Raw genomic sequence first — 19,062 nt, forward strand, 5'->3', positions numbered from 1 at the left:
GGAGAGAATTTTTTAGAATACCTTTCACAATTGTGCCTCAAAAAAAAAAAACAGTACTGAATTTAATCTCACATCAAGTTCCTCTTTCTCTTCTACTTTTCTATAAGCCTATCTCTAAAAACAACAAGAAGAAGAAAGGTAAAAATCAAGTACCTAGGGATCAGTTTAACAGAAGAGGTGAAAGACTATATAAAGAAAACGATAAACCACTACTAAAAATAAAAAAGGACACAAGAAAATAGAAATATGTTTTCTCTCTCTTTGCTTTTTGGGTCACACCAGGCGATGCTCAAGGGTTACTCCTGGCTCTGCACTCAGGAATCACTCCTGGAAGTGTTCGGGGGACCATATGGGGTGCTGGGAATTAAACCCAGATCAGCTGCATACAAGGCAAACGCCCTACCTGCTGTGCTATCAGTCCAGCCCTTCGTTCTCTCTTAATGAATTGGAAGGATCAATATTGTGAAAACGGCAATTTTGCCAAAGCATCATATAGATTCAATCCAATTTTTATAAAAATATCCATGACACTTTTTAAAAACAGACATCGAAGATTGTTGAAATTTATATGGGGTAATAAACTTGTCCTGAACAGCCACAGCAATCTTTGGGAAAACAAAATGGGAGATCTTTTTTCCAATGTCAAGCTATACTCTAAAGCTATAGTAATCAAAACTCTGTGGGGACCTTCGGTGTGCTGCTCACCATCTCAGGTTGGCTCACCTCTGGCTGATATCACTGAGCCTATTCCAAAAGGGAGGCAGAGCTCCAATGGAGGAACAGCCCCTCCCTCCCAGGTGGGTCCCAGCAGCCTCCATGCGGGATCTGCATCAGAGTCAGGGCCTACACCACAGCTCCACCATCCTAGACTAACTTCAGTTAGCATGAACTCCACAAATACCATCCAAGTTCCAGTAAACTGCAAGATTTCATCTTCTCTCTTAACTGAGTAGCATTTTGTTGGAGTTTCTGCTAGTGCAGCTCCCAAGCCACCTGGACTGAGTAACCTGGATCACTCCAGGGTCCCTAAAGACAAGGCTTTAGATTCTAAGTTAAGACAATGGCAATGGATGGATGCTAGGGGCCTAACACTCCAAGAGAATATAGACTAATATAGTATAGACTAATAATTCACCTTTGGCTGGGCTTGAGGACTGGCATGGTTGCCTTTGGAAGCTTCATGGTTGTCTTTGGAAACCTTTAAGGAGAATAAGCTTTGTTACTCTTTAGAGAGCTTGGAGATTCTTGAGTCTGTATCCTCAACTCTATGTTGCCACAAAGCCACTGACCTTCCCTTTTGCCCCCCTTACCACTTGCCCACTTTTACTTCCATATAATCTTTGCTTGCCCTAAATAAACCGGTCAATTAAACACAAGTCATTAGCCCATGTTTATTGATTCCCAATCAATGGTCCACACTCGTGTCTATAAACTCAGTCTTACACTGTGAATGGCCCATCGCTCCCAGATACCCCATCACTGTGGGACAGTGGCAGAATTTTATTATGAACTTGTATCATGCTTTCTTTATCCACTTACAAGTTGTTAAACTTGAGTTGTTCCATATACTCACTATTGTAAATAATGCTATAATTAACACACACACATACACACACACACACACACACACACACACACACACACACCAAACCACTGTGGTACTAGAATATTCACAATAGCCAAAATCTAGAAACAACTCAAATGTCCAAGAACAAATGATTAAAGAAACCATGGTACATATACACAATAGGATACTACTTGTCTAAAAGAAAAAATAAAATCACACAATTTGCTGCTATGTGGATGGATCTGAAGAGTATCATGCTTAGTGAAGTTAGAAGGAGAGGGACAAACACACAATTATCTCTCTCATATATAGAATATAAATAAACATGGTAGGAGAATAACAAATGCCCCAGAGACAATACTGAGGACTAGTTTCCAGTAGGAAGCTTACCACAGCTGGGGAACAAAGGGACACTAGGACAATAGTGGAGGGAAGCGGACATATTGGTAGAAGGAATGATTCTGGAATTTGTATGTATAAAACTGTAACACTGTCGTCCTTTTGTTCATCAATTTGCTCAAGTGGGCACCAGTGACATCTCCATTGTGAGACTTATTGTTACTGTTTTTGGCATATCGAATACGCCACGGGTAGCTTGCCAGGCTCTGCCATGCAGGTGGAATACTCTCGGTAGCTTGCTGGGCTCTCTGAGAGGGATGGAGGAATCGAAACTGGGTCGGCCGCATGCAAGGCAAACGCCCTACCCGCTGTGCTATCACTCCAGCCCGTAGAGTATAAAACTCTACCAATGATTAAAGAGGAAATAACACCACAGCAACCTCATTTTTTAAATAGACAGACTCCATTCTGTGCTACTGGGTCCTAAACTTAAATATTTAAAAAAAGAAGTTAACTACAAGGACACCTATGTGAGTGTCTCAATGCATGGCCACAGGTAAGGAAGTAACTGCATTGAGAACACATAGATGCTTGCATAACCTGTGCCAAGTGGTACATGCTGAGACCATACTTGCTTTGAGATTATTTGACAACCAACAATGGATAGGGAGGATTAAACATTCAATTTGCTGTGTACAACTGCTTCACTTAGATAAGAATGGGAATGGTAAGAATGTGATATAGGAGTTGTTTGCCCTTGAAGTAAGTGTAGAAAAGGAGTGTTAGCCCAGCACTCGGAGTTCAGAGCCCAGGGAGCAGTCCCAGCTCATAAACCATAAACTCTCAGAACTAAGTCCCTTGGATGCGTGAGTTTCTGTGTGTGTGTGTGTGTGTGTGTGTGTGTGTGTGAATAAAACCTTAAAAAATCTATCCTGTCTGTGTGTGTCTAGTCAGTGACTGAACTCAAGCTTGTGGCCACTTAACTTTGGAGGTTCCACCAAGCACCAAGCTCTCTGGCCTTTCTGCTCCTGTGACTGATTCTTCTTTGTGCCTCTGGAGGTCTCTGGAACCAGCCGATTATCTGGAACCTGGCGAGTGTGCTCACTTCTGGTCTCTGAACTCCTTTTCCTTTCTCTGATTTCTACTTCTGTCACCTCCTTTGAGAGGAAGCAAGTGCGAGAGAGTGTGTTGGTCCCATGGGTCCAACTAAGGAATTTGAGTTGCCTCTAACCCACCATTCAGTGGACATAAAGACTTATGGAGATTTGCCCTGGTGAACTCCAGTAAATGGCAGCAACCAGGTGGGGGGATTATATCCATACTCCAATGCCAAGGTGACCTTAAGATCCTGAGACAGAAGTCCGACCAGACGAGTATTTGAGCACTGCCCATCCATAGTTGTGTTCTTTGCGGTCTATCTGATGGTTGGTCTGCATCCTCTGTTGATTTGTATAATCTGTTTCTTCTCTGTTTCCCATTCACTATGTCATCTAGTTTCTGTTGATCTGTATAGTGGCAGATTGCCTCAACACTGTGGACTCAGGTGAATGCATTCATGTCTGGTTAGTGCCTTGGTCAAAAGCTGGAAGCAGCATTAAGTCCTGATAGGCAGGTTGCCCCGAGACATTGCTGGCAACCACTGGACGTTATCTATCTCCATCCTCCTGAATGGGTAATCTTGGAATTTTTTTTCTCTCTATCTTTTTCTTTTTGAAGACAGTCTTGGAGCTTATTTCAGTTACCGTAAAGACTTGGAGGAGAAGGTGGGTAACATGGGAAATAGTCAAGGATGAATCACTGGACAGTCTTAGAGAAGAAAGAAGAAAATCTTAATCATTTTGTCTTACATATGTTGAGTTAGAGTGGCCCTCTTTTGGTGTGGATTGGCCGAGCCAAGGTACTGTGGCTCTTAATTTGTATTAATTTGTGTTATCAAGTGATCTTGGTGGTCTTGGGTGAATGGTGGAGAAAGGCCAGACACCCTGATCAGACCCTTTATACTGTCATCTGAATTGATATCATTCACTCCCTCCTGATTGAAGCCTTTCTACCCCACACTGTCACCCCAGCAGCCACCAGTGCTGCCTCCACTCTCCTTGTCATTGCTACATCAGTGGACTTGCAGTTGAAGAGAGTCAGCAGCCCCCTTTCCTAGCTGAGGCAAGTGAGAACTGAGAATGTGATGGATCACTGTCTTACTCTGGTTACAGTTTTGAAGTTAGGAAGTTGATGTCTAAGAATTAGAAGTCCTGAATGCTTTTTGAATAGAGAATATCCAGAAAGCAAAATATGTATTTGTGGTAAAAAGGAATTTAAGGTTTAAAACATTCTGACAGAAGAGTTTTATCTCAAGGGAAATGAGAGAAAAAAAAAAAAGGAGATAAAGCAGAAAACCAGAAGGAATATTTGACCTTCAGTCTAAGGTAAACATAGAGGATCTAAAATTGTGTTCCCTTTCTCTATATTATGTTATTTTCAAGGATTGTTTAAAGACATAAGCTTAAACTGCATGTGTGACTATTTGAGCTGTGTACTGGAGATGGAAAAAATTGAGGTTAAAGTCAATTTTGAAGTACAAAACGAACTCTTTCCCAACCTGTTTGGAGAGGGGTTTTGTGGGAGTGGGGTGGGGAGGGAGGTAGAGAAACATGGGATAGTCTCAATAGACCTACAGGACTCAGTTGGCCCTGGAGACAGTCCTATCCTTCTTCATCCGCCTCAGTTATCCCCCTGGGTTGGGGAAATAGCAAAATGATTGCTCAAGTATGTGTGTATGTGTTTGTAGAGAATTTTCTGTCTGTATGTGGTAATTGCAAAGGTTCAGGTGCTTTTTGACTGTCCTGGACCATAAGAAAGTTTAAAGGTTTCTAAACTAAATGGTGAGCAAAAAAAAATGGAGACTAATTTTAAAATTCAGCCTGCTACAACGAGCCACCTTTAACTTTATTGGATTCTAAGACTACATAATTTTTCTTTAAATTGTGGTAAATCATTGTTGCCAGTCTTTTGAGGATATATTGTTAATTAATCTGTATAGTACATGAAAGTGTGCATGCATTAAGCATCAAAACCTAGTCTTGACCTTAAGAGAACTTTATTCATAAGTGTGAAATCTGTACTGTTTTTTGGTAATCTGTGAGTGTTTTAATCCTTTTATATCTGTTTTCCTAGAATTCAGAATTCTAAAGATAAAACTTTTAATACGTTTTCTGACTAATTCCTAATGTGAAGTAAACTGTTGCCAAGAGTAGTATGCTGTAAGACCTTTAATTGTGGGCATTGTAACCTTTTTAATATCTATGAAATTGATGTAAAGCTTTTGAAATAATACTGCAGAGTACAGTTTTGTCATCTTAAATGAGATAATGATTAGCATCTTGCTTCCAAACTTCTTGGGAGATCAAGCTGTATTAAGTTCTGTAAAAATAAGGAGGTTAAACCTGTGAGATGTCACTACAAGGAAAATGTATATTTTAGGGGCTGGAGTGATAGCACAGCGGGTAGGGCGTTTACCTTGCACGTGGCCAACCTGGGTTTGAATCCCAGCATCCCATATGGTCCCCTGAGCACCACCAGGGGTGATTCCTGAGTGCATGACCCAGGAGTGACCCCTGTGCATCGCCGGGTGTGATCCAAAAAGCAAAAAAAAATGTATATTTTAAGTAAGAAAGATAATGGATGAAGATATCAAAAGTAGAAAAAAGGAAGGGAATCCTGTTAAAATGAAGCTGGTTTTGAAATGAAATGAAGGAAAATTATTGGACAAAATGAAAAAGTTTGAGAATGTAAAGGAATGTGTAGAAGGTTTGAGATTGTGTTTTAACGAAAGGAACTGATCAAGCTGTATTATTACAAGAAATTCTTTGGCACACATAAAGAAGAATAAGAATAGGGCTGGAGCGATAGCACAGCGGGTAGGGTGTTTGCCTTGCACGCAGCCGACCCGGGTTCAAATCCCAGCATCCCATATGGTCCCCTGAACACGGCCAGGAGTCGCCGACCCGGGTTCAAATCCCAGCATCCCATATGGTCCCCTGAACACGGCCAGGAGTCATTCCTGAGTGCAGAGCCAGGAGTAATCCCTGTGCATCGCCAGGTGTGACCCCCACACACACCAAAAAAAACTTTTTTTTGTTTTGCTTTTTGGGATGACCCCTGGCTGCGCTCAGGGGACCATATGGGATGCTGGGATTCGAACCCGGGTCGGCCACGTGCAAGGCAAACGCCCTACCTGCTGTGCTATCGCTCCAGCCCCACACCAAAAAAAATTTTTTTAAAAAGAAGAAGAACAATCAGTGCTGGTGCATATGCAGGGAGAAAGGAACTATCATTCATTGTTGTTGGGAATGCCAAATGTCCAGATTTCTTGGAAAATAATATGGGCATTCTTCAAAAAACTAGAAATTGAGCTTTCATATGACCCAGCAGCACCACTTCTGGTAATATACCCCAGGGATGATAAAAACAGATTAGAGATTGCATCTGCACTTGTATGTTTGTTGCAACACTATTCACAACAGCCAGATCTGGAAGCAACCCAAGTGCCCCAGAACAGTGGACTGGTTTAAGAAACTATGGTGCATCTACACAATGAAATACTATACAGCTGTTAGGGGGGGAAATGGAGTCATGAAATTTGCTTATAAGTAGATCAACATGGAGAGTATCATGTTAAGTGAAATGAATCAGAAAGAGAGGGACATAGAATGACTGCACTCATTTGTGGAATATAAAATAACATAGTATAAGACTAACACCCAAGGATAGTAGGAACAAGGGCCAGGAGGACTGATCCATTGTTGGAAGCCTGCCTCATGTGCTGGGATAGAGGGCAGTTAGGATAGAGAAGGGACCACTATGTCAATGATGGCTGGAGGGATTGCTCAGATGGGAGATGTGTGCTGAAAGTAGACAAATGACCAAATGTGATGGACTCTCGATATCTGCATTGTAAGCCATAATGCCCAAAAGTAGAGAGAGAGTAAGAAGGAAAGTGCCTGCCATAGAGGCAGGGGGTGGGGTAGGGTGAGGGTGGCAGAAGGGATACTGGGGACATTGGTGGTGGGAAATGCACACTGGTGGAGGGATGGGTGTTCGATCGTTGTGTAACTAAAACTCAATCATAAAAGCTTAGTAACTATCTCATGGTTATTCAATTAAAGAAAAAAAGGGGGAAAACTCTTTAAATTATATCTGAGAATTGTTCTAGTACCTTTTGGGCAAGGTCTATAAAAAAGATATTAGAGGGATGGTCTGGACACCTGTTACAGTGCTCTTTGATAACTGGAAATCAAGGTTTTCACATGGGATTAAATGAATTAGACATTATATTGTTAAATTATATGCTCTGTCTCTACAGATCGAATGCTTCTTTTGACTAGGACCCGCATCTCATTGTAAGTAAAGTGAAGTATTTGTTTTTCTCTTCTTTGTACCTTCAGTATGTTTTTGATGTTTCACAGCACTATGTTGGTTTGCATAAATCCAGATTAAAAAGTCATTCCTCTCTGTAATAGGATCTACCCCTCATGTAGACAGGAAAGCCAGCTTTGGAACCCCAAAGCCCTCTTTCATGGAAACAGTCAAAGGGATTAGTCTAAATGACAAGAGCAAGTATTTAACATGTACTGTTTCGAGTACCCTATAAGCCTTCGGGAGACCCTAGGAGCAGGCTATCAACAAGGACAAACTGGAAATTGTCTCTTCTATGGAAAGCAACTAGTTGGTAGATCTGAAATGACTGACCACAGCCTGGGCCCTGTTGTGGAAATCAGAATCTCTCCCAGCCTGCAGAGGGGATGGGATGGACTCCTTTCTGTCAGGACACTCCTATGAAAGGTGAGAGGCCCAAGACTTCCTCCAGCTCACCCTGCAGGCTCAAGGTCACCTTCATCTTATCATGGGACCTGATCTTCACATCTTCACATTGGCTAGGTAACCCTGAAGTAACAGGTAAATATTAATGCCGTTATTGATGTGATTCCTGCTCTATCTTTAGCCAGCCCTCAGGACCTCTCACTAAATAATGAGGGATCCCAAATGAAGAGTTCCTCAGTCTTGCTGTGTTTATGCAAAGGAACAAGACAGGTTTGCTAAGCCACCTGTCAAACTTAAAGTGAAGGTGGAGAGAAAACTGTATTTCAGCAACTTGTCTTCTGTAAAAATTAGATTCAAGATTTACAGGAATGGTTGAATACTTATGTTTTAATAGGCTTGATTTAAGATAAGCCCTGGACAAGCAATAGTCTCTAACCTGAAGGTAGCGATTCTGCCTGGCCTCCTCAAGGTCATCTTGCAGCCTGAGCCAGTCAGAACCCACCAACCCTCTCCATTTCTGGTGGAACGGAGAGCAGAGAAACCTTCAGTCCTGCTCCAGGCACCCCTGGAAACTGGCTGGCTTACATCCAGCAGAAGCCTGAGAAATATGCATGCATCACCCATTGGATTGCTAAAATTAATTGTTTCTTACTTTACTCTTGTCCCTCAGAAACTATAATGTCTCTAGGTGTGCCCTCCTGCGTGGCTATTGTCCCCCCTATGTGTTCTTTAAAGACATTACAACAGTTGTTAAAGGACAACTGGGACTCTGTGAAACAAGCTCTGGACCCATCCAAGACCCCAGCTAGCACAACACCACCCCCATCCCCACTGGAGCCTGAGGAATGGGAAATGCTGCCAAGATTACAGGACCTTGTCATGACTCCACCGGACCCAGCGGTGGAGACTTGAGAAGCCATCACTTAGACAACACCTTGAGCAAACACTGTCACTGTCACCCCGTTGCTCATCGATTTGCTCAAGCAGGCACCAGTAATGTCTCCATTGTGAGACTTGTTGTTACTACTTTTGGCAGATCGAATATGCCACAGGTAGCTTGCCAGGCTCTGCTGTGCGAGCGAGATACTCTCGGTAGCTTTCCGGGCTCTCCGAGAGGGGCGGAAGAAGCAAACCCTGGTCGGTCGTGTGTAAGGCGAACGCCCTACCCACTTCGAAATGCTCAACACATTTAAAATATAGTAATGGGGTCCTGCTCTTCAAGCCTGTTTTCCCCCAAAACACATATTTCACTTATCTGTTTCTTTGCCTATCCTGCTCTGGAGAAGCCTGTACACTTTCTCTCCCTCCCTCCTTTTTGGGCCACATCCCATATCCCACAGTGCTCAGGGGTTATGCTTGGCTTTCTGCTCAGGATGACTCCTGACAGTGCTCAGGGGAAACAAGTAGATGAGCAAAACACGTAGATGAATTGGGGACTCTGAAACAGAATATAGGTCACCTAGAAAGGTCCCTTAACTCCCTTGCAGAAATGGTCTTGCAAAATCATAGAGGTCTGAACCTCCTGTTCCTAAAACAGAGAGGACTATGCATGCCCTTAGAGGAGACCTATTGCTTCTATACAAATAAGTCAGGGATAATAGGGTCAGTCTGAGCCAAATGAGGAAATAGAATAGCTTGTGACATCCCAAATTGAGAAGATCAAAATTATGGGGGTGAGACAACAACAGGAAGTGCTAGATGGAATAGTAGACCTGGAGGAGTCTGTCTGATGACCTCCAAGAGTTACTAGGAGAAGAGGGAATGGATGATGAAAGAGGACCACAGCAACTCTATATTTTGAATAGACAGACTCCATTCTGTGCTTCTGGGTCATAAGTTTCAATATTAAGAAAAATAATTTAGGGGCTGGAGCAATAGTACAGCGGGTAGGGCATTTGCCTTGCATGCAGTCAATCCAGGCTCAATTCCTGGCATCCCATGTGGTCCCCTGAGCACCGCCAGAAGTAATTCCTGAGTAACCCAAGTAGCCAAGAGTAACCCCTTTCATTACTACAAGTGTGACCCCAAAAAATGCCAAAAAAACAAAGAAAAACAGGTTAACTTGCAAGGGCGCCTGTGTGAGTGTCTCAATGCCTGGCTGCAGGTAAGGCAGTAACTGCATTGAGAACTTGTAGATGTTTGCATAACCTGTGCTGAGTGGTACACGCTGAGACCATACTTGCTTTGAGACTATTTGACAACCAACAATGGATAGGGAGGATTAACCATTCTATTTGCTTCTGTACATTTGCTTCGCTTAAATAAGAATGGGAATGGTAGGAATGTGACACAGAACTTATTTGCCCTTGAAGTCAATGTAGAAAAGGAGTGTTAGTCCAGCATTTGGAGTTCCGAGCCCAGGGAGCAGTCCCAGCTCTCTAACTCTCAGCACTGAGTCCCTTATATGAGTGAGTTTCTGTGTGTGAATAAAACCTTGAAAAATCTGTCTGCATCCCAGTCGGCTGCTGAACTCAGGCTTGTGATCACTTGACAATGCCAGTTTGTAAAACATGGTGCTTAAAATAATTTTTAAGGCTGGAGCAATAGCACAGCAGGTAGGGCGTTTGCCTTGCATATGGCTGACGCAGGTTCAATTCCCAGCATCCCATATGGTCCCCCGAGCACGGCCAGGAGTAATTCCTGAGTGCATAAGCCAGGAGTAATCACTATGCAGGGCCAGGTATGACCCAAAAAGCAAAATAATAATAATAATAATAATAATAATAATAATAACACTGTACTGTAGCACTGTCCTCCCATTGTTCAGCGATTTACTTGAGCAGCACCAGTAACGTCTCCATTGTGAGACTGTGAGACTTGTTTTTGCTTTTAGGGTCACACCCGGCGATGCACAAGGGTCACTCCTGGCTCTTCACTCAGGAACCACCCCTGGCTGTGCTCAGGGGACCATATGGGATGCTGGGAATCGAACCCGGGTCGACTGCGTGCAAGGCAAACGTCCTACCCACTGTGCTATCGCTCCAGCCCCGAGACTGTAAGACTTGTTACTGTTTTTGGCATATCAAATATGCCACGGGGAGCTTGTCAGGTTCTGCCATGCGGGCGGGATACTCTTGGTAGCTTGCCAGGCTCTCTGAGAGGGACAGAGGAATTAAACCCGGGTCAGCCGCATGCAAGGCAAATGCCCTACCTTCTGTGCTATCGCTCCAGCATTTTTAAAAAATGCTTATATAGGCGCATATGCTGCCTGAGCCCTTGTGCTGCTTGTGCCCACGTGGCAGAGCACATGTGGTACCCGAGCACATGTGTCGCCCGCATCTCCCCCCTTGAGATGTGTACTTTCATGCTTTCTTATCCCGTGCTAGGATGTGTGTAGAGCTTCCTCCACCCTTGGAGAAGCCCGCGTTCTCTCTTGAGCGCGTTATTCTTACTATTCTCTCTCCCACTTATCCCTTCCTCCCTCCCTCAGAAACCTCTGAACAGCCGCGGGATACAGGGCCAGCCCCCGCCAGGGCCGGGGCTCCGCTCCGGCCTGCCGGGTTTTCGGCCCGGGTGCCCATGTCTCTGCAGAGCCGGTGGATGTGGAACGAGCGGGAACCAGAGACAGCTTTAGGAATTGGGGTTCCAGCAAATGCTTGCACCCGTGTATGGAGACTGTGAACTAAGCTTTTGCCCCACGCCGACTAATGGAGGAAATAACCTTCCTTCTTGGTCTCTCTCCCCTCCGGGAGACGGCGTGGGGTCCGACATTTTGTGGGTCCGTTGAGAAGGTATGAACTTTTGGCGCTAGGGAAAAAAAAAAAAATGTGTGCTTTGAACTTGAAACAGCCACAGGATACAGGGCCAGCCCCCGCCAGGGCCGGGGCTCCGCTCCGGCTGGCCAGGTTTTCGGCCCGGGTGCCCATGTCTCTGCAGAGCTGGTGGATGTGGAACGAGCGGGAACCAGAGACAGCTTTAGGAATTGGGGTTCCAGCATCTGGCAGAATTTTCCCTGGACTTTATACAGAAATCCAACGTAACATTTATAATTGTCAGCAATGTGAAGCGGTTCCTTTTTAAGAGGTCTGACTTGGGGGGGAAACTCCAAATAATAACAGTAAGTTTTTGTTGAAATATTGAAGGTTTTTAATGTAGCAGCCACCTCTGGACTGTGAACTAAGCAAAAGCCCCACGCTGGCCGACGCGGCGTGGCGTACACCATACTATGAGGCGCAGGAAGGGGGATGAGGGGGAAAAAGGAAAAAAAAAAAAGGGAAAAGGAAAAAGAAAAAAAAAGAGAGAGAGAGAGAGTTATGTCAACTATAGTGAGTTTTGTGTTGAATTATGGAATGTAATCAAGGTAAAGAAAAAATGAAGTGAAATTCATTAGTTATACAGTAGGGGGTAGGGGGTGGGGGCGGGGGGTATACTGGGGTTTTTGGTGGTGGAATATGGGCACTGGTGAAGGGATGGGTGTTTGAATATTGTATAACTGACATATAAACCTGAGAACTTTGTAACTTTCCACATGGTGATTTAATAAAAAGTTTAAAAAAAAAAAAAGAAACCTCTGAACAAAATCTATTTACTTCAAAAAAAAAATACTTATATATCACCAAAAAAAAAAAAAGGAGAGGCACAAGTTCTAGCATCCCTTTGGGAAAACTGGGGAAGCAGAGTGTGTCAGTGAGGTACTACAGTGACACAACCCTAAGGAAATATGTCAATAGGCTGTTGTCAACCCAACTCACCTCTGACTCTCCTGTTACATATTGGTCCAACTATATGCTCTTGTCCATGACACTTGTTTAGAACCTCGGCTGTTTTCAAGTGTCACATTTCCAAAAGGTATGTTTGGAAACTCTGCTGGAGTCCTGACAAGGGAAACATTGTGACTCGGTTTCTCTGATGCAGAAGTGCTGTGCTGTGACATAGACTGATGCCCAAAAGCTTCAAAAAATGTGCATATCTGACCTCTGAAGAGCTTTTATCCTACATCTGACATATATTTCTTCAATTACGAAATTTGTTTTTGTTTCCAGGTTACACCCTACCGCAGTCAAGACCTGGCTTCTGGCTCTGTACTCAGGGATCACTCCCAACAAGCGGGGGGACCATATGGGGTGAACCCAAACAGGCCACATGCCAGGCAAGTGCCCTTCCTGCTGGGCTCTGGTTCCAGTCCATTGTGATATATTTTGGAAGAATAGAAAAGAACAGTGGTGACCCTCTGCGCCTAAAGACTTTGATTCCAGAGACCTTCTAACACATTTTGGCATCCAGCGCAGCTTCTTACAGCAATGCACTGGGACTGTGAGATGGGCTATGCAGTTTCTGGCAGAATTTTCCCTGGACTTTATACAGACTTAACATTTCTTAATTGTCAGCAATGTGAAACGGTTCCTTTTTCAGCAGATCTGACTTTGGGGGGAAACTCCAAATAACAACAGTGAGTTTTTTGTTGGAATATTGAAGGTAGTCAAAGTAGCAGCCATTTCTCTAGACTGAACTAAGCAAAGTCCCACACCAGCCGAGAAGAGGAAATATCCTTCTTTCCCGGTTGTTTCCCATTTTCGGGGAGAAACTCGGCATGGCGTCCACCATGGCTCGGGAAGGGGGATGAGGGGGGGGGAAAGGAAAAGGAAAAGGAAAAGGAAAAAGGAAAAGGAAAACGGAAAAGGAAAAAGGAAAAGGAAAAAGGAAAAGGAAAAGGAAAAAGGGAAAAAAAAGTTATGTACTTGGAGCAGTGGGGCTACATATCTCTTCATTCTAAGCAATGGAAAACTAATTATTAAATGCCTCCTTGGTAGTAGGGCTGTCCTTCTTGGGGGGAAACTCCAACAACAATAGTGAGTTTTGTGTTGAAATATGTAATGTAACCAAGGTAAAGAGAAAATGAAGTGAAATTCATCAGTTATGCCGTTGGGGTGAGGGGAGTGGGGGTGGGAGGTATACTGGGGTTTTGGGTGGTGGAATATGGGCACTGGTGAAGGGATGGGTGTTTGAATGTTGTATAACTGAGACATAAGCCTGAGTACTTTGTAACTTTCCACATGGTGATTCAATAAAAAAAATTAAAATTAAAAAAAATAGAAAAGAACAGTGGTAATGCTGCCAACAACTACATCTAACAAATATTAACATTTTTCCCTATTTGCTTTATCTTAAAAAACAAACCAGTCAGGCACTACAACTAGAATAGAAGCCCCTTTGGGGGCTTGTGATGACCAGGGCTCACACACTTATCTAGCAGTGGTGTTTGCACAGTTGTTAGCTGTGGGGCTCTGAGCGAGAGGAGCATCAGACCATGGTGCTCACACACTCAGCCGTGGTAGTCATCAGGTGTATACTCCTTAAATCAGTCATTTGCTCATGTGCTTGCCGGGTACAGCTCTCATTGAGGCACACAAGGCCTGATTGTGGTGTTCCCCAAGGGTCCCTGTCATGCTCACACATGTGCTTGTGTGGGGTTGCATTTCCTGGCTCTCAGTCCTGTACATCATTTTTAGTTGTGGTAAGCGCTGGGGTCTGCACCCCTCCCCCTTTGTGGCATTTAAACATGCCTGACTGTGGTGCAAGAGTGAAACGTGGTGTAACGTGATCCTCAGCTTTGCTTGTCCTGCTGGGGGTCATGGTCACGTGCAAGCAGGAGAGCTGTCAAGATTGTGCTTGGTACATGTGAAACAGCAGGATTTAAATGCATGACCATATGTTTGCCAGGCAGGTTCCTTTAAGCCATCTTCAGGCCTCAATCCTGCAGATCTTACAGATTCTATAAATGTAAAAGATGGTTTTTTTGAAACATTTAAAACAATTTATCTCATTGTATGGTAATATCATTGATTTAGCCTATTGAATTTGTTGCTAAGAAACTGTTATATTTTTATTATTTCTAGTATCTTATTACAGACTACATATCAGAGTCTTTGTCTTCCTTCTGAATTTATATATTTTTCTCACTCCTTCTCTATTGCATTGGTTAGAACCTCCAACATAAGGTTGAATGATATGGCATTAGGGAAGCAAGGAATGTCATCAAAATTCACTTTTGGATGTGGCTTATTGTGGATGTTTGGTAGGATTTTCTATAGGGATCACTATATCACTGTCATCCCTTTGTTCATCAATTTACTCGAGCAGGTGCCAGTAATGTCTCCATTCGTCCCTGTTGCATGCTAGTGTAGCCCTATGGTGTACTGGGGGCTCTTTCACAGTCAAGGGAATGAGGACCTTCATTGTTACTGTTTTTGGCATATCGAGTACGCCACGAGTAGCTTGCCAGGCTTTCCTGTGTCATACTCAGCAAATGTTAAGGGTTAAGAATGTATAGGGTTAAGAAATTTATATTTGAAAGAAGATGGTGAAATAGCAGCAAGCACCCTCAGAGGGACAGCAGCTCTCAGCTCTCTCAACAGCAGATGGGGCCACACTATTTCTGCCACACAATTACCCACTTGGATATTCTGGCTCAGGGAGAGCGCCATTAAAGGAAACCAGCTAATCACCCACTGCAGAGAGACAGCCCAGAGTGGGACGTGTGAGGATGGGGGTAGCGGAGGTCCCCCAGCTCCCAGCGCTATGGGCAATGGCAGAGTTTTAACAGATCTAAACGGGGCTCCCGAGGCCCAACTTGGCATCACTGAAGAGCAACCAGGTTGAGATCCTGGAGTTGAGGAGGTGCTCTGGGTCCCCACCTGGGACCCTGGCAATTAGTCACCAGCAGGGCAGCCCCAACACCATTTTCTCCCTGACCAGGCTGCACCTTCTGCAGGATGTTATAGAGGAAAACCTCCCTGAACGCCCAACTGTCTGGAGACCAAAGATGGGGAGGTGGGTGTGTCCCCTGGTAAGGTTCTGCTGGAATGGTGGCTGCAGCCCCACAAGCTGCATATTGTGGCAGCCCTGGACCAGGTCCTGGATCCCGCTGGGTCCCCTGTTGCTGTCACTACTGGGGCCCTGGAAGCACCGTGCTGCCAGCAGGTCAACCTGTACTCATGGGGTAAGTGCATCAGCAGCCTGATGGTGCCCTCGGGCTTCCTGATCCCCCTAGACCACCGCTGTGCCTCCGCCAGACTCCAACAACTCAGGACCAAATTTCCTGAGAAGTTAAACCACTAAAATTTAAGTATGTGGGAGTTACGCACACAAACCACATCCAGCTCAGCCATAAAAGCTCATTTATCAGCCTGGCTCAGAGATCCATAAAAAAGTCTTGAAAGAGATCAGAAGTGGTAATTAATCTCAGACCTGTGCAAGGCTGTACAAACGGGGTATATTGGAGACTGGTGGGCTTGCCAGTGCCCACCCAAGCAGAGCCTGGAAGTTGCTTGATTCCACAATCCAAAATCGGCAACATGCCCCCGACTGCACGCCACTGTCCCGGGATGGACTTCACTGAGATATTAATCTGCTGAAAATTCAGGTATGCAGGTTTGTGTGTGACTAACATTTCCGGGCTTTCTCGGAGTTGGGATGGGCTACCTCTCTCCACCCCACTTTCTTCCTATACTCCTGGAAGCACTGGAAGTCACCCCCGTGAACCAACTCCAGTGCCAACATGGAAGCTTTTCTACCAGCCTTGCTTCAGAGACCATAAATAAATCTTAAAATATTTACTCAGACCTCGAGCAAGGCTGTACAGTGTACATTGGAGGGGGGCAGGTTTGCCAGTGCCTGCCCAAACAGAACCCCCAGCAGTCACTTGCTCCCACAATCCAGAATTGTCACCATGCCCCCAGTCAGACTCCACCATCTTGGGAGGGACCTCACCAAGATATTAATCTGCTGAAAATTAGGGTATACAGGTTTTGTGACTGAAATCTTCAGCTTCTCAGGGTTGGGATGGGCTACCTGCCCCCACCTCCCAGTACCTCTGGAAACCCTGGTAGTCACATCTACAACCCAAAGTCACCACCCAGTTGCAAACCACAATGCACAAAAGAAGAGAGAGAGAGCAATAAGAAAGGTGCCTGTCACAGAGGCAGATGCAGAAGGAGGAGGGAAATTTGGGACATTGGTGGTGGGAAATGTACACTGGTGGAGGGATGTGTGTTGGAACATTGTATGACTGAGACTCAATCATAAATATCTTTGTGATGGTGAAAGAAAGAAAGAAAGGAAGAAAGAAAGAAAGAAAGAAAGAAAGAAAGAAAGAAAGAAAGAAAGAAAGAAAGAAAGAAAGAAAGAAAGAAAGAAAGAAAGAAAGAAAGAAAGAAAGAAAGAAAGAAAGAAAGAAAGAAAGAAAAGAAAGAAAGAGAGAAAGAGAGAGAGAGAAAGAAAGAGAGAGAGAGAAAGAGAGAGAGAAAGAAAGAAAGAAAGAAAGAAAGAAAGAAAGAAAGAAAGAAAGAAAGAAAGAAAGAAAGAAAGAAAGAAAGAAAGAAAGAAAGAAAGAAAGAAAGGAAGAAAGAAAGGAAGAAAGAGGAAGGAAGGAAGGAAGGAAGGAAGGAAGGAAGGAAGGAAGGAAGGAAGGAAGGAAGGAAGGAAGGAAGGAAGGAAGGAAGGAAGGGGGAGGGAGGGAAGGGAGGGAAGGAGGAAGGAAGGTAGGGAAGGAGGGAGGGAGAGAGAAGAGAAGAAAAAAGAAAAACTTGCTTCCCCCCCTAGAAAAAAAGAAATGTATATTCAAGAGAGATGTGGCAGTTCTCAGAGCATGCAGCTAGGTATCTCCAAATGTCACAGTACTGACAGTCCAGTAGACACTCAGAAATTTAGATGGGTGGGGCTGGAGCAATAGCACAGCGGGTAGGGCATTTGCCTTGCACGCGCCCAACCCAGGTTTGAATCCCAGCATCCTATATGGTCCCCTGAGCACCGCCAAGGGTAATTCCTGAGTGCAGAGCCAGGAGTAACCCCTGTGCATCGCTAGGTGTGACCCAAAAAGAAAAAAAAAATTATATGGGAAAGTTGTGTAGAAACCCACTAAGCTCAATGAACAAAAACAGTGACAAAGAAGGCCCAGCTAGCACCTGATTTAGTCAGTAATACTCAGACCACTTTAGTGACACCATCATGAGATATATGTTGTAACAAGCAATATAAAGTAAGTAATTTTGTGGTTGCCAAAGAGACATGTTGGTGTGGGGATAAAGGATTGAGTAATTGGGGACATTGGTAGAGGGAAGGGTCACACTGGTGGTGAGATTGGTGTGATATATTGAATACCTGAAGCAACTGTATTATGAACAACTCTGTTAACCACTGTGTTTAAACAAAGTTTCAAACATTTTTTTAAATAATACAGGCCATAATTAAAGTGCCTTAGAAAGATTGAAACCAGAAAGCGCAATTATTCTTTGGGCTTCAACCATGACGTCCCTGGGAGTGATCCCCATGGAAACCATGGTGGGGACCTGCAGCCACAGGGCTGATAGAATAAATCCTGTAGACAGAGGTCAGGACAGGAGATGCAAATGAACTATAGGTGGGTGGGGATCTCAGGGCATCTTTTCTTCCCAGAGTGCGTGGTAGCTTGAAGGTGTTGCTGAGAAAGGACGATGCTTATGACCAGTGAGGAAAATGACAGTATTGGTGTAATGCCATGTCCAGCAGTGGGAGAGACGGAGCCACTCAGGGGTGAGCTTCATCTCAACTGGGTGTGAAACTGCCTCTGAGTTTTAGGAACATTCCTAGCCAAGAATTGGTCCTCAGCAGGCCCATTTCTTCGTTGCTTTAAACTTGCAGGAGTCTACAGTAGATGACAGTGCTTGACAGGAGAGCCCCTCCGAGTCTTGATCATTATTATTGATTACTGAGGCAAAGACCCATCCTCAGGGAATATGATCATTCCAGGGTACAGTTACAGCTTTGTTTTGTTTTGTTTTGTTTTGTTTTTCCCCTGAGAGGTATTTTCATATCAACTTGCAACAGAGCACGCTGCCATAGGACAGTAGGACACGCACACAGCCCTTTCCTGCTCATGCTGACACACCTTGGGCTCATTGGCAGAGCTCCTGCCCACAGCCCAATCCTGCCTAGGCCGACGCACTTCAGGATGGCTGGCAGAGCTCACGCCCTCTCACGTGGGAGCTTGCGGGCACATGGGTGTAGAAAGCGATAGAGAATAAAATTGAATTTGACTTTACTGCTACTTACAAGAAAAAATTCAAAACTATATTTGATTAAGCATCCTATTTTCTCACTGTTATCGAGAAGTGACTTCAGTAAAATACTGTGGCTGTCTCCTCGGGAGTCACCTTAGCCCAGGTGCTCCATCTTGAGGGACCAGGAATTTGGGTCACTTCCCTGCTCCTGTCCTGGAGAAACCAATTCCCACAAATCAAGATGTTGAGAAACAGACGTGCAAATACAAACACAGTTGGGTGTGTTATTTTTCTGTATTTTTTTTTGGGAGGGTGTCACACCCAGCTGTACTCAGGGCTTACCTTGTGCTCTGTGATTCCTGA

General features: G+C 44.3%; 1 protein-coding gene across 1 annotated transcript in view; it reads right to left on the bottom strand.

The window, feature by feature from the left end:
- LOC101545487 (dehydrogenase/reductase SDR family member 2, mitochondrial-like) overlaps positions 1–19,062 on the bottom strand; it is a 31,367-nt gene extending 12,305 nt beyond the window's left edge. Inside the window, exon 1 of the mRNA XM_055132715.1 lies at positions 19,042–19,062. The gene's annotated coding sequence lies outside the window, so the exon portion shown is untranslated. The remainder of the gene's footprint in view (positions 1–19,041) is intronic.

The sequence above is a fragment of the Sorex araneus genome, chromosome 3, assembly GCF_027595985.1.
Source record: "Sorex araneus isolate mSorAra2 chromosome 3, mSorAra2.pri, whole genome shotgun sequence".
Taxonomy (NCBI): domain Eukaryota; kingdom Metazoa; phylum Chordata; class Mammalia; order Eulipotyphla; family Soricidae; genus Sorex; species Sorex araneus.